Below are 13,470 nucleotides of genomic sequence, written 5' to 3'. Positions count from 1 at the left end.
AATAATAATAATAATAATAATAATACAAAGTAATAAACACTTGTTTTAAAAGCGCGGACTGATTAGTCATTTGTACAGAGCAACATAACAAGACAGTGGCCACAGTACATACGGAAATCTCCAACTGTACTATATTTAAAAACTATATATTTTTTCTGTATATCAAGACCTAGTTTTCAGTGACTACTGCGATGTGCCCTTCCATTTCCTAACTTTGTTATAGAAAGCAAGTGGAGCTGCTGAAGAAAATATCCTAAAAATAACTACTTTTTGTAGTGTTCGTAATGTGACGAGGGGTCCGGTTCACCTTCAGACTTAATTTCCTATAGAAGTATATTGTATATACAGTAGGTTTTATAGTCTTATAAACCCTTTTTTTAAAGCGTTTTATAATGCTACTCTTGCACTCTGCTGTCTCCTAGTTCCTTTCAGTTGGGCTTCACCGGTGAAATAAGGATGAAAACACCCTCTCTCTGCCCAGTCTTGCTTTTTGGCGGTTGATGTGTCTGTATGTGTCTTTTCTAGATATGTCTAAAACGACACCTAATATGCAGGAAGAAGCTGTTAAATTGGAAAGATGGTATCTGTAGCTGGGTAGCTGCAGAAAGGGATTGAAAACGTACAGACATCATTTTGGGTGCGACGGTAGGATGACGTCACAGCGGAACGGCCATTTCACGAGGTTCTTAATTCCTCAGTCTCGAGATGTGTTCTGGTTGTTTTCGGTTTGGCTGAAGGTATTTGTACGGTAGCAATGCCGTGCTTTAAATTTCATACTTGGTTATTTAAGATCCTCGTTTATATGAATAGGTGTGTTAACCCCTCTATATTCTGGCTAGATTTCACTCAGGAATTCTTAATCTGGCCTACCTTAAATTTTTCCTTAAAATAATTGGTAAAGAAATTTCTCACTTTTCAACCACTTTTCATCTGTAGCTCCGAGGATCTGCTGGTATAATGGTGAACAATGCGTGACAGACTTTGGGATCCTTTGGGATGGAAAAGAAGTGTAGAAATGCAATTTTAATCATGGTAAATTATGGTATTGTAGCCATTTATAGTTATACAGGTGTTGTCCTCAATATTCTCAGTCACAGCAGCATGCCACATGGAATATTATCCATCCATTGTCTAATCACTTGATCCAATTCAATGCTGTGGAGAAGGGCTCTGCAATTACCAGAGGTCAGTTTCTTCATTTCTGTTGCAGTGTGAGAGCAAAGAAAATTACAGTCATCAACAATTATACTGCTTATCTGTTTAGTTGCAAGAGGATTATCCTTTCTTTTGGACATAATCTGCATTCGGATTTGTGACCAAGATTACATCATACAAATGCCAAAGATTGGAACGTCTGAAAAAGACTCAGTGGATGACAGAGGGATCAAATTTGCTAACTAAATGTGTGTTCACTGATTGATCTGCAGAGCCACACGGTCAGGCTGGGTGCAATAAGATGTGGATACAGTCCTTCAAATTCACATCCCTAGTAAATAAAGAGCATACAATCCATTTTATCACTCTGCAACTCACAACTGGCAACCCACTGAAGCTAAGCAGGGACACTATACTGTAAACAGGCGCCGTCCTTCGGATGAGACATAAAACCGAGGTCCTGACTCTCTCTGGTCATTAAAAATCCCAGGGCGTTTCTCGAAAAGAGTAGGGGTGTAACCCTGGCGTCCTGGCCAAAGTTCCCATTGGCCCTTACCAATCATGGCCTCCTAATAATCCCCATCTATGAAATGGCTTCATTACTCTGCTCTCCTCCCCGCTGATGTGTGGTGAGCGTTTTGGCGCACTATGGCTGCTGTCGCATCATCCAGGTGTATACTGCACATTGGTGGTGGTGAAAGGGAGTCCCTATTACCTTTAAAGTGCTTTGAGTGGAGTGTCCAGAAAAGCACTATATAAGTGTAAGCAATTATTAATTATTATTATTACTAGCTGACTAGTGACTAGTGACCTTATTTTAGCCTGGAAGAGATACATTATGATCATTTAATACTGGCAAATATTCTTGTAGCACAAGGGAAGCGGTACAAACATTATATTTCCACTAGGGGGAACAGTAGGTTTTTGGACTAAACTGTCCTGCTTTGGCAACACTATATTTATGGTATATAAATTAGTTATTTCTGGATAATCACTTCAGGAGCTCACTTTATCCCCTGAACAGTAGTCACTGTAAATATAATTTGTCTTTTATTTCCCAAAACAATTCAATATTTCCCACTGTACTGCATACAGTATTTAGCCTCTAGAATTTAATTTGCTCAATGTTAGTCTTGAAGCATGTAGTTAGTACTGTGTAGGTACTATCATTTAACAGCATTCATGAGATACATTCAAACAGAATATTAATTCCATATATTCAATTGAATCTTTCAAAGAGAACAACCATTTCCCTGCGAAATTAGGCTTTTCTAAGTCACTTCTCAGGTGGCTCTGACAATCAGCTGCCGTTAAATTGTGGCTGTGGGCATCTGTTTCAATGGAGTTTCTACTCCCTCTTTAAGTGTGATATTAGAAATACATATTTTTTGCTCAAAAACGTCTTTTTACAAATTAAATATACAGCTATAAACTAATATGATGTTTCGACTGTGAAGCCTTCTTAAGGTCTGTGAGACACACCTGAAGAAGGCTTCACAGCCGAAACTTTGTGTTTTCTCGGTTCTCTTTTCAGCATGGGATAAACCTATTGTTCCTTTACAGACTACGCATGCTGACACAGCTACCCATCTGCACTGCTATAAACGAATATAGCATACAATGGCATTTAATTATAACAACTTATACTTAAAGAATCTTTTGTTTTTAATCCACAGCATAATATTACATTATGAAAGACAGTTTCGTGCAGGAAAAAAAAGCACCTTTACATTTACCTTTATTTATATAAAAACTAGACTATTGTCTAAAATAGTCTAAATTGGTAAATTGTGCCATGAAAAGTTCATTTTTCAGTTTCCACTGTCTACATTCCCGGGCACGGCTTATATGTGCGTTAATATTTACCTATCGGATTAGCAAAGGTTAAAATGACACAATTGAAACAGGGTGAGGAAATGTGCACAAACTCCTCTGACATGCTCATGAGAGAGAGTCTTTCCCCTCTTGACATGCTTTGAGCTTATAAAAGAGAGATAACCCACTGGAGAAGAACACGACTGTGAGTGACATCACTGTGAGGTCATAGGCATTGAGCAGGTCAGAAAATCAAGACTTCAAGGGGAAACTCAATACTACCCAACATTAGAGACATTCCTATTTTTTCAAGTGCCATCTTGATAATGGTTTAAGTTCCTCAGATATTTTTTAACTTCAGCTAGGCGTATGGCCTTTGACTTAAAAATCAGTAAATCGTTAAGGAATGCTGGAAGGTTTAATAGAATTAAGATATTCTTACCAGATCGAAACACCAGCATGGCACTGTAACCTTATTCTTTATAGAAATGTGACCATAAACTCTCTCTTTTAAACTGTACAGGCCTATTACAAAGCCAGTCAAAGTGGACAGCTCCACAGAGTAAACAGTCATAAAATCCAATGCTTCAAGTTGATCAATAATGTAGTAACTGTACTGTATATGAAGATGTGGTGATTGTTTTTATTTAACCTTAACCACCTGTTCTGAAAAGCATAGGTTGTCTTGTGTTTTGGAATACGTAGTCTGTGGTGTTATTGATTTAGCTAGTAAAAATATATATTTAATATTCATCCATTGCGTGGTTTCTGTGTAAAGTGCTGTCAGCATTACACTATTAATTTATTACAAAACTGCTGTGAAAACAAACTGAATGATTATGTTTAAAAGACACTGGAGATCACTTGGATTTGCCATATTTTGAGAAAAGTGTAGCGTTGAAAGCTAATACACACGTGTAGTTGGATATACCTATCCATGGGTGTATACTGTTAACTCCAAGGAGTCGGATTTGAGTCATAAAATCAAAATACAGCATAACCATTCCATTATTAAACTGCGCGATGTCAGTACTCCTGATAAACAAACCCTTTAGCCGCATCCACAGAAACAGAAGTCGCAGATATGTGCCGAACAGGAATACTAGTATCAATATAATGTGCTTGATACGAACTGCCTAATGGGGCCACAGGAATAATTGAAGGCAGGTCAGATCCAGCACTTTTATTACAAACAAGCCTTTAAAGAAACACAAACAGAATGTACTTTTATGATTTGAAATAATTGTATATCGCCTCAGCAAAAATAATTTGACTTTTTTCCCCCCCTCCACTTTAGGCTTTGACTGTATAGGTTCAAAGTTGTTTCCTGACTTTTGGATCTTAAGCAACAGTGAGGGTCATATATTCAGTACTTCATTTAAAAAATGTTTTTTTAGATGCATGACTTTCTCATGATAAATATCCTTTCTAAATACATTTCACTTTTGCTATTAAGGTCAGTACTGAATAGTTTAAGAACAAGTAAAGGTTTATTCCATGCTGAAAAGAGACGAAAAGAAACAAGAACTGACACCTGAAGAAGACTCTACAGCTGAAACATTGAGTTTCTTTTCTTCTCTTTTCAGCATGGAATAAACCTTTACTTGTTCCTCTGCAGCCTATGCGTGTTGACGCACTACCTACTTGAGCAACTGCAGAGTTTTCTTACATATTACTTACCACCATTTGCTTTGACTAGGAAAAACTATGCAGTATCTTTTGAAAAACAGCCCTTTGTCTATTTCTGCCAGCCACGTGTTACTGGCAGTCCTCAAATGTGTCAACTACTGTGAGGAAGGCCTTCCACACTCCAGGCCTGCTTGTGCACACAGCCCCGCCTCCTCTTCTCGTTTGACCGATCTCTCGGTTCGTGTCCGCGATGCAGGTCCAGTGCTGACCCCCACCCTTCGTCACACACCACTTGGAGTGGTCCACCATGATGCTGAAAGGCCTGGCCTCTGGCAGCTGCATAGTCTTCACGTTGTACACCTTGTGCGCCACAGAGCAATTTGACGGCAGAGGCTGATGAAGCTTCCCCCAGCTTTTGGCAAAGAAGTCGTCTCCTAAATAGTTAACCAGCAAACCTGAATAGAGATCTGAAATGGAACAGTGTCACAGGTTCCATGTTAGAATCTGTCCCAGGCACACTTTCTACCCAACCAAAAACAGGAAGTGCACTACAGTAGCTACCAAAACGTCAAACTGAAACTGAGAACAAGTGAATGTGTATTTCTCCCCCCTCTCAGGGGTGGATGCAATAAGAGGTTCCCTTTAATGAAATCATGGCTTCAGTTTAGCATTCCTCACAGAGCAGTAACACTGAAACACAGGTAAAACATGAGGTTTTCTCTGCAAACATGTGGCTCAACAAGGTAAAAAAGTATTGATTTCTTGCCTCTTTATCTTCACAGACTGTAGTCTTGAGTTTACTGATGCGGTCCATTGGGAACAAGAACACTATTTTACTTGGCCTGGGCTTCCAGATTCTGCAACTTGCTTGGTACAGCTTTGGATCAGAACCCTGGTATGTGCCTTGTATTCTGTAGGAGTAGAAAACCCAGGAGCTTTTCCTAACAGACACTGTAGGTCACAGATCATCAAGCATAATTTGTGAACCTTTAATATCAGTCCTATTCTGAGTTATTTAAAATTATTAAGCAGGTACTGTCACTATTAAACCAAACATTTAATCTTATAAACCTGAAATACAGTCGCTGTTTTATGCATATTTCTAGTTTGATACTAGTTTTCCTTCTTGGTTTCTCCCCAGGATGATGTGGGCTGCTGGTGCAGTTGCAGCTATGCAGCTATACCTTCCCAGCAGTCAGTGCTCTTGTATCCAGGACAGCTGAAGCAGACCAGCAAGGTACCCAGGGCAAGAAAAAAGTCGCTTTGTACAGAAACTCAGCTGTTGGTTTCTGTCATCCATCTGAAAATGAAAGCACTATGTATTTCTTGTACTTGTAATCTTGCAACTTCTCTGTTATGCCACAAAGCTGTGTCGTGAAGTCAGACAGATCTATTCTTTCACCCATTTGGTTTGACAGTTCTGTTTGAAAAGCTCATAAATATCCAATGCTCCATCCACTAAGAGAGAGCTCAGTAGTCTTAAGTGTAATGGCTAGATTAGAGGGCATCCAGTACGGTTCTTGATTGTCATAAGATTGGCCTGTGAAACTAATTAAATTAGTTTAAGCTAGTAATTAGTTGTTAAGTACAGTAACTAGGAGTTTTAGGGATCTAAAACCCAGAAATCTTTTTGGCCTTGAGAGCTGGAGCAGAAGATCTTGTCTTGATCGTTGCACTAGCTAATCTAATGTTTGTGCTGTGCTTGTGCGTTCTTAGCTCTCCCTGCTCATTAGAACTGGTGAGACAGTGAAGAGAAGCACAACATGTTTGCAGTCAGTCAGTGAGGTTAGGTGCAGTTTTAGTCAGGGGGCTGTTCCATGTCTTGTCCTGTGCTAAATGCCAGCATTGGGGGTTAAGACTTTTTAAAATAAACTAAAATGTACCCTACATGTTTGTCCTGTACGTATCTTCATGTGATCCTGCTAGATTTCTGCTTACCTAAGTCTTCTTGTGAATGGTGTGTGGAAGGCTGACGGTCTCGTTCTCTTATAGGTGTGGTTCAGGGGATGATCACTGGGATTCGAGGGCTGTGTAATGGCCTGGGACCGGCGCTGTACGGGTTAATTTTCTACATATTCCATGTGGAGCTTAATGAACTCCCAGTGAGTAACAGTGGCCTGGGAGCTGAGTCTGAATCATCACATCACTCTCAACACAATCATCAGGTAACGTACAGTGTCCAGCTTCATGGAATTGTCATTGAAACTCGTCATTGAAATTGTCAGTCTCTCAGAATTATGCTCTGGAATGTGAAATGTAGTCAAAATGGTATGAGATGGTGAAACAAATATGAAACCAGACAGGTAGGATTTTGATGTTCAGTTTCTATGTAACCATAGAACTTGTCTCTATCTTATAAAAGGGAATATCATTCTTCGCAGGACATGTTACCTGTCATGCCAGTATCCCAGAGGAGTCTTTCATGACTTGCAGTACATTGTAAGAATGGTTAGGTTAACACACTTGGATGCAGATTTTGCTGTTGATCTTCAGATACTTTTAGTGAGGCACTAACATTTTTTTGCAGTTGATGTTGGCCAACTAATAGCTGGTATCAGGAGTTATAAATGTGATGTCTGTGGAGTGTATGGGTACAGGTCACACTCTCATGGTCCCCCTGTGCAGTCTTACCTAAACTGTGGTCAAGTGAGTAGCTGCGTTGGTATGTGTTAGCTGCAAGGAGACATGTATTGGTTAATCCCAGCCTGAAAAATAGGGGTAAATCCAACATTTCAGCTGCTGAGACGTCTTCAGGGGATATTTCATTTCACATAGCACATTGAATGTCTCAAGATTAAGATATATAATACCCCTAAAAATCCTGGGTTTGGCGGGCTTCATTCTGCACTTTTTAATTACCGTCCCTTTGTGATTTATTTCTGTCCACGCAGAGTTCAATAATCCCTGGTCCTCCGTTCCTGTTTGGGGCATGTGCTGTGCTGCTCGCCCTGCTGGTGGCGCTGTTCATCCCTGAGCACACTAACATGGCCCCGCGGAGCAGCACCTGGAAGAAGCATCTGTCAGCCCACAGCCACCCCCACAGCCCCCAGGCACCTGGGGAGGCCAAGGAGCCACTCTTACAAGACAGCAACGTATGACCGCTGTTGCTTCTCAGGCGGTTTCTAGATACATCATTCTGCCATTTTTTATTTATTTATGGAGATGCCAGGTAATGGAAATTCAACACGAGTGTTAAGAGTACCATTTTGTAATATATTTAAAAATTGTCCAAAGGCACTATTGCAATAGCTCTATTTATTGAATTCAATATAGTTAGAGAGGATTTTTTATACATTTTTGTCATAAATTCTACATCGGCATGGCTTACCCAGGGACTTGTGCCTTGTAGAACTGGAATGTTACTGAACACAGTGTGTTTGTCAGTCATCCTGCTTTGAAGAGGTGTGATAATATGGGTTGAAGTGCAATCGGTTCACTAGAGAACACTCAGCCCATTAAGAGCTTTACCTCTTTTCCTCTTTTGACCCAAGACAGACTTTATTAAAAGTCAGAATGATGTACAGAAAAAGTGGTGTGGCCTCTTAAGCTTGTACATGACAAGGCCTTAATAGATGCTCTTGGGTGCAAAAGCAACATGCAGTGGGTCAAGAACAGTTCATTCTTTTGCGGCTTTGTTATCATTGAAAAGTGAAAAGGACTTGGAACTTCGCTTGTTCTACACATCTTCATTTTTCTGTTCATATCAAGCAGTTGCAGCATGCAGTGCTGTCTCAGTTTCTGACTACCTTCCCATTTTCACAGTTTCAGTTGCAAGTAAGCTTCTGCCCACCAAGAGGGTGGGGATTGCTGGGGGCTCATGTAGTTTGTGTCTCAAGAACCTTTATCTGAACATAGAGCTAGGCGTTGTGCAGCATCATGCAACTGTGAAGCTCAAGACAAAGTGCACAGGACCAAAAAATATGCTGTTCAAACTAGGGCATAGTAGTGACAAGATAATGACCTGGTGTGAATATGCCTTTTTTGAACTGTTATATTTATTAGAGGGCCTCAGAATATGAAATGAGTTTTGTGGCCTCAACTTGAAAGACGTGCATTTTTCTAAGTGGCCTTTTTCAGTAAGGATATTCGCAAGAACATGCTAATGTACCAAATAATAGAACATCAGATGTGAAATTCTTTGAAATGGTATATTTTTGTGTGCTCAATATATTTGAATGATTCCTTGAAAGATATTACTAGCGTGTAAAATATCGTAAGCTCAAATGTTTTTATTTTCCTTTCCGTTACGTACTGTGGTTATTACACTGTTTCACTGCCTTGTTTTTCTTTTAACCTTCAAGAAGATACTGTCATGGACACAGTTCTAAAAGAGGTAAAGTTCAATAAAGTGGATTATTTTAATGTATGCAAGATGTATTATTTCATCTTAGTACTGTGTAACTCCCTTCCCTTCTCAACTTCAAAACATGCTCTGACTTTAGACATCTCAAAATATGATGCAGGATTCAACATTCGGATAATAACTGCTCCAGCAAGGTCTCCAGCTGTTGATTTAAGAATGCCTGGAAAATGTGTTGCATTGTGGTTCCTAATGACTAGAGTTGTGCACCTCAACCTTTTAAAAGTGTTCATATTTCTGTAATTGGGCCGAATATATAGTAGCTACAGGACTCTCACAAGCTTAGTTGGGCTCATCACTACCAGAATGGATACTGTGATGGGCTCAGTGGAGTAGTGGCACCACCCCGCATAGCTTCAGGTCTGTGCAAGAACACTGCCTTGATGAACAGATGAAGAGTGATGTCTGTGAGCGAGGAAGGTTCTCTCAATCTGACCGGCACTCCTTTAGTCCACATCAACAACTGCAACCTGCTGCCTCTTTATGGAGAGTGTTAATATCCTACTATAATGAAAACAGTAATTACAGGTATACAAAATATAAGACATGGCAGACTAAAAGCAAGAGAAATTCAAAGCAGATTTTAATTAGATGGATTAAGCAGTTTGAAAGAGGCAATTTGGTGCTGCTTTTAATTACACTGGTACTGTGTATGATTAAAAAGGTTGTGGCTTTTCACAGTGTTGGATTGGTTTTCCTAGAGTCTCAAACTGCTGCTTTTCCCAGAACATAATCCAAATAGTACAAGAGTTCTTTCCTTCTACTGATATTCAGCAAATATAAAAGCACAGCAATAGCTGACTAAATAGAGTGGTTGTCTTCCCTTGTCCTGGAAGAACCCAAGGTCTTAATCACAGGTTAGCTGAGTTCTGCTGAATTCTATTTTTTTTTTGTCATATTTGTAAATTTGCTTTCAACTATTAATACCCAATAAGGAAGCTGTTTAAGCTGTTTAGAAGCTGTATTAATTAGGCTTAATGCATAACTATTCATAATAAATAGTACAGTACTATTAAATTCACGTGAAGCTAAAACCATACTGCAATACTTAGAATATCTAAAAACTGCAGGATTCAGAATTCTAAAGCTCAAATTACACAGTGGAGTAAAAAGTAACATTATGTTACTATACCTTAGATTTCACACAATATTAACTTTGCTTGTATTTAACTGCAATGTCCAGCAAAATCAGTCTTGATACAAAAAATGAGTGTAGATGCTGGATGTTTTCAGCATGGAAAAAATATTTGAATATTAATACTATGATGTGCATATTGGACAATTCTATTTTAGTAGTTAAACCTTTCAGCTTTTTGGAATATTTCATTTTTACGTGTATCGCTTAAAGGAGTCCAATGTTAAAATGTTGGAACTCAATATTTTATGAAGCACTACTGCTCAATATAGGTGTAGGTTTTCAAAAATTTAGATCAATATGGTGTATATAATATGTTTACATTTTTATTAAGTGTCAAAAATCCTTTTGGTAAATGTAACATCCCTCAGGCTACAAAGAAATTAGATATAATCACATATAGAAGCAGGATATGCACAGAGAAATAGAAAAGAACAACTTTGAAGTATCATCTGAAAGTTTATTTTACATACTGTGCAAAGAATTTGTAATCAGTTAACAGGAAAAAAAACATTTAAAAACATATAACTGTCTTTCTAAGGCATTTATTGCCTTAAAACAAACGACATTTTTGTGGCTTGATATAAAAGATTAAATAAAAATACATTACATAACATTGTCATCATTCTCTGTAAAAAATAGTTTCATAACTTTTTTTTTACTTTAAATAGGCTAATAAAATAAATAATTTGTACACGTGTACAGTACCAATCAGATGAGATAATTATGCATTTACAAAGGAAAAACCCTTATTGTACTGTAAAATCTGGTAAGGTTAACCAGAAATAGCCTGCTTTTGTCTATATTATGAATGAATTATGAGGCAAAACAATGGATTTTCATTCAGTAATATTCCTTCCACAACATGCTAAATGGAGCCATGCACCCTGTCTGAGTCCTGCATGGTTGACTTTTCTTGTATTGTGTATTGAGATGCAATAAAATGGTTAATTGTAGCCGTAGTGCAAGAAGATGTTTAGTGCTCCCACTGCTGGCAGAGAGAAGCAGAGATGGAGAGAAACTTACAGTACTTCCCCAAAATCAGAACAGCTATCAATCCTACTGGGGAATAAACCTCCAAATAGTTTAGTTTAGTAGATTTATTGTACTAGATTTGTCGATGTTTAGTTAAATATTAATGCTTTGGCAATACTGTAATCCATAGGTTATTTCAATAAGAGTCTGAATTTTAATACATTTAAGGAACATGTCAGAGCTGTGAGTATCAAAGACACAATCTTTCAGTTTTATGTTTTAGAACTTCTATTGCAGAAAGATACCCAAAACCAAAATTATTAATTTGCAGATTTTGGCTTTCCACACATCTCCTCTTGTTATACCTGAGTTTGGACACTGTTTTTCACCTGCTTTGTGCTCATTTTCCCTCAGCTGTCTACCCCTTTGTGCCTACTCTGTCTTGTTTTCTCCTGCGCCTCATTTATCTGCTACTTTCCCTCTCTCCCTCACATCTTAAGAAGGCTCCACAGCTGAAACCTTGTGTTTCTTTTCTTTACCTTTCTTGATGGAATTAACATTTCCCTGTTACTTTGAATTTGAATGTCAGCACCTCTAAAATACAAGCCTGACCAACAGTTGTATGAGAGAATGCTGAAGATGGTTGCCATTTAATTAGCAGAGGCAAGGTCAGTAAAATTACATAGGTAAAATATGGCAAGAAGAAGAGGAGCCAGAGGAGAAAATTAAACACACCACAAAGGATAAAGCCTGAAACTAAATTATACTGAAACTAAATACAAAATAAAGGATTCCTGCAAACCTGCAGGTTAGTGGCATTAATAAACTGTCATAACATACAAAACAAATGAAAAGGAGCATATCTTTTTGGGCAGTCTTAATTTTTCTGAGCTTTAGAGGATTTAGAATTGCAACAGGCATGGTTAACAGGTTCCACGCACACCAACATTATTCACATCACGAAGGGTAATGCTCCTGTATCCTGCATAAACTCATATTGTCTGAAGAAAAATAAAACAAAGGTATGACAATGAATTAAAGGCCTTTCAACGCCTTGTGAGTAAAACACAATGTTACAGTACATGAACATGACAAGTTTAATAAACGCTGAAAGAAGGCGGAGAGCATTACCTATCTGCACACAGTAAACCTGAAAACCACTGTAAACGAATCTGTCGTTGGAAGAAATTATTAGAGACAGAATTTAGTAGGCATACAAGATTCCTGGTTTATGTTAAAAAATAAAGGTCTTTCTCGATGTATCACAGATAGAAACTTCCAAAAGGCAAGCAAAATGAAAAGCTTGCAAAGTCATCAGTCCGTCATTTGTGAAAGAACAATTAACACAGAAGTGTGCAAATAGATTCCATTGTCACAGAAAACGTAACGAAATCGAGCAGCAATACATGCAAAACATAAATAAAAACACAGATTTCATGTAAAGTGCAGGTGTGACCAGTGCATAAACGTCCTAAAACATCCCGGAATTGTGTTTCCCAACGACGATGTAGACCACAGGATGTTCCATAGTGTGCAGCTCTGCGAGAAAACGTGGAAGCCGTTGTCCAGGCTGAAGAAAGGAGAAAAGAAAAGGAAGAATGAAACCCTATTTCTAGGGACTTTTAACACTAGTGCTTAGACCTGAATGCTGGAGCTGTACATTTCAACTAATACCACACACACGTATTCCAAAAATAGAGATGGACGGTACAGAGACCGCAGGAAATCATCAGCTGTACAGATAAAACGTCTGAAGAGGCGCAGTTTGAGGTCAGCACAAGGGAAGAACGTTTACATTATGCCCAAAGACTAATAATTCCTTTTTTGGGACTCCTAAACGTGTAAACAATGCAACTACGGACAAAAAAGTCAGCTCGTCAAAAATGCAGAATTACTCCGATAGCTACTCACAATTACAAAAAGGATAGCATCACTATAAATGTAGATAAAGGAGCAAAAATATAGGTATCCACAAGGAACACACAACAACAACAACACAGAAAAAAGAAATACCTGTTGCCTTGGTACAATGAATCCTTGCAGTTGGTATCTGCAGATCTCACTCCTGTCTGTTATGGCTACTGCCACCTGCTGGTAGAAGTGGAAATAAAACGTTGCGCCAGCAACGGTAAAGGTCACATTAAGGGATGCCAATTTTAAATGTTAGTTAAAACTACGTCTAGTGATTTTGTGCACCACTGAGTGCAGATTACAACAAATTTAGGACCACCAAGTCTCAAACATAATGCTTTCACTTAATCTGAGCCCTAGTTTACAACTTCAGATGTTTATGCTTCTATCTGTGAAAATAAGCACTAATTAGCACTGACTGTAACGGACTAACTGCTTATATCTAATATATAAGCGAAATAATACATAGAAAAAGCTTCAGGGTGGATTG

General features: G+C 38.4%; 1 long non-coding RNA gene across 1 annotated transcript; it reads right to left on the bottom strand.

Annotated features, from left to right (window-relative positions):
- Positions 1-11,687: 11,687 nt before the first annotated feature.
- Positions 11,688-13,162, bottom strand: LOC148652304 (uncharacterized). Its single transcript, XR_015925274.1, has 2 exons — positions 13,083-13,162; positions 11,688-12,639 (listed from the first exon to the last, which is right to left on the bottom strand). It is a non-coding gene; the product is annotated as an uncharacterized LOC148652304 (long non-coding RNA).
- Between the last annotated feature and the right edge of the window lie 308 nt (positions 13,163-13,470).

This window comes from Lepisosteus platostomus, chromosome 11 (assembly GCF_059453375.1).
Source record: "Lepisosteus platostomus isolate fLepPlt1 chromosome 11, fLepPlt1.hap1, whole genome shotgun sequence".
NCBI lineage: Eukaryota > Metazoa > Chordata > Actinopteri > Semionotiformes > Lepisosteidae > Lepisosteus > Lepisosteus platostomus.
Note: the sequence above shows the minus strand (reverse complement) of the source record. Positions and strands in the feature narration are given on the sequence as shown.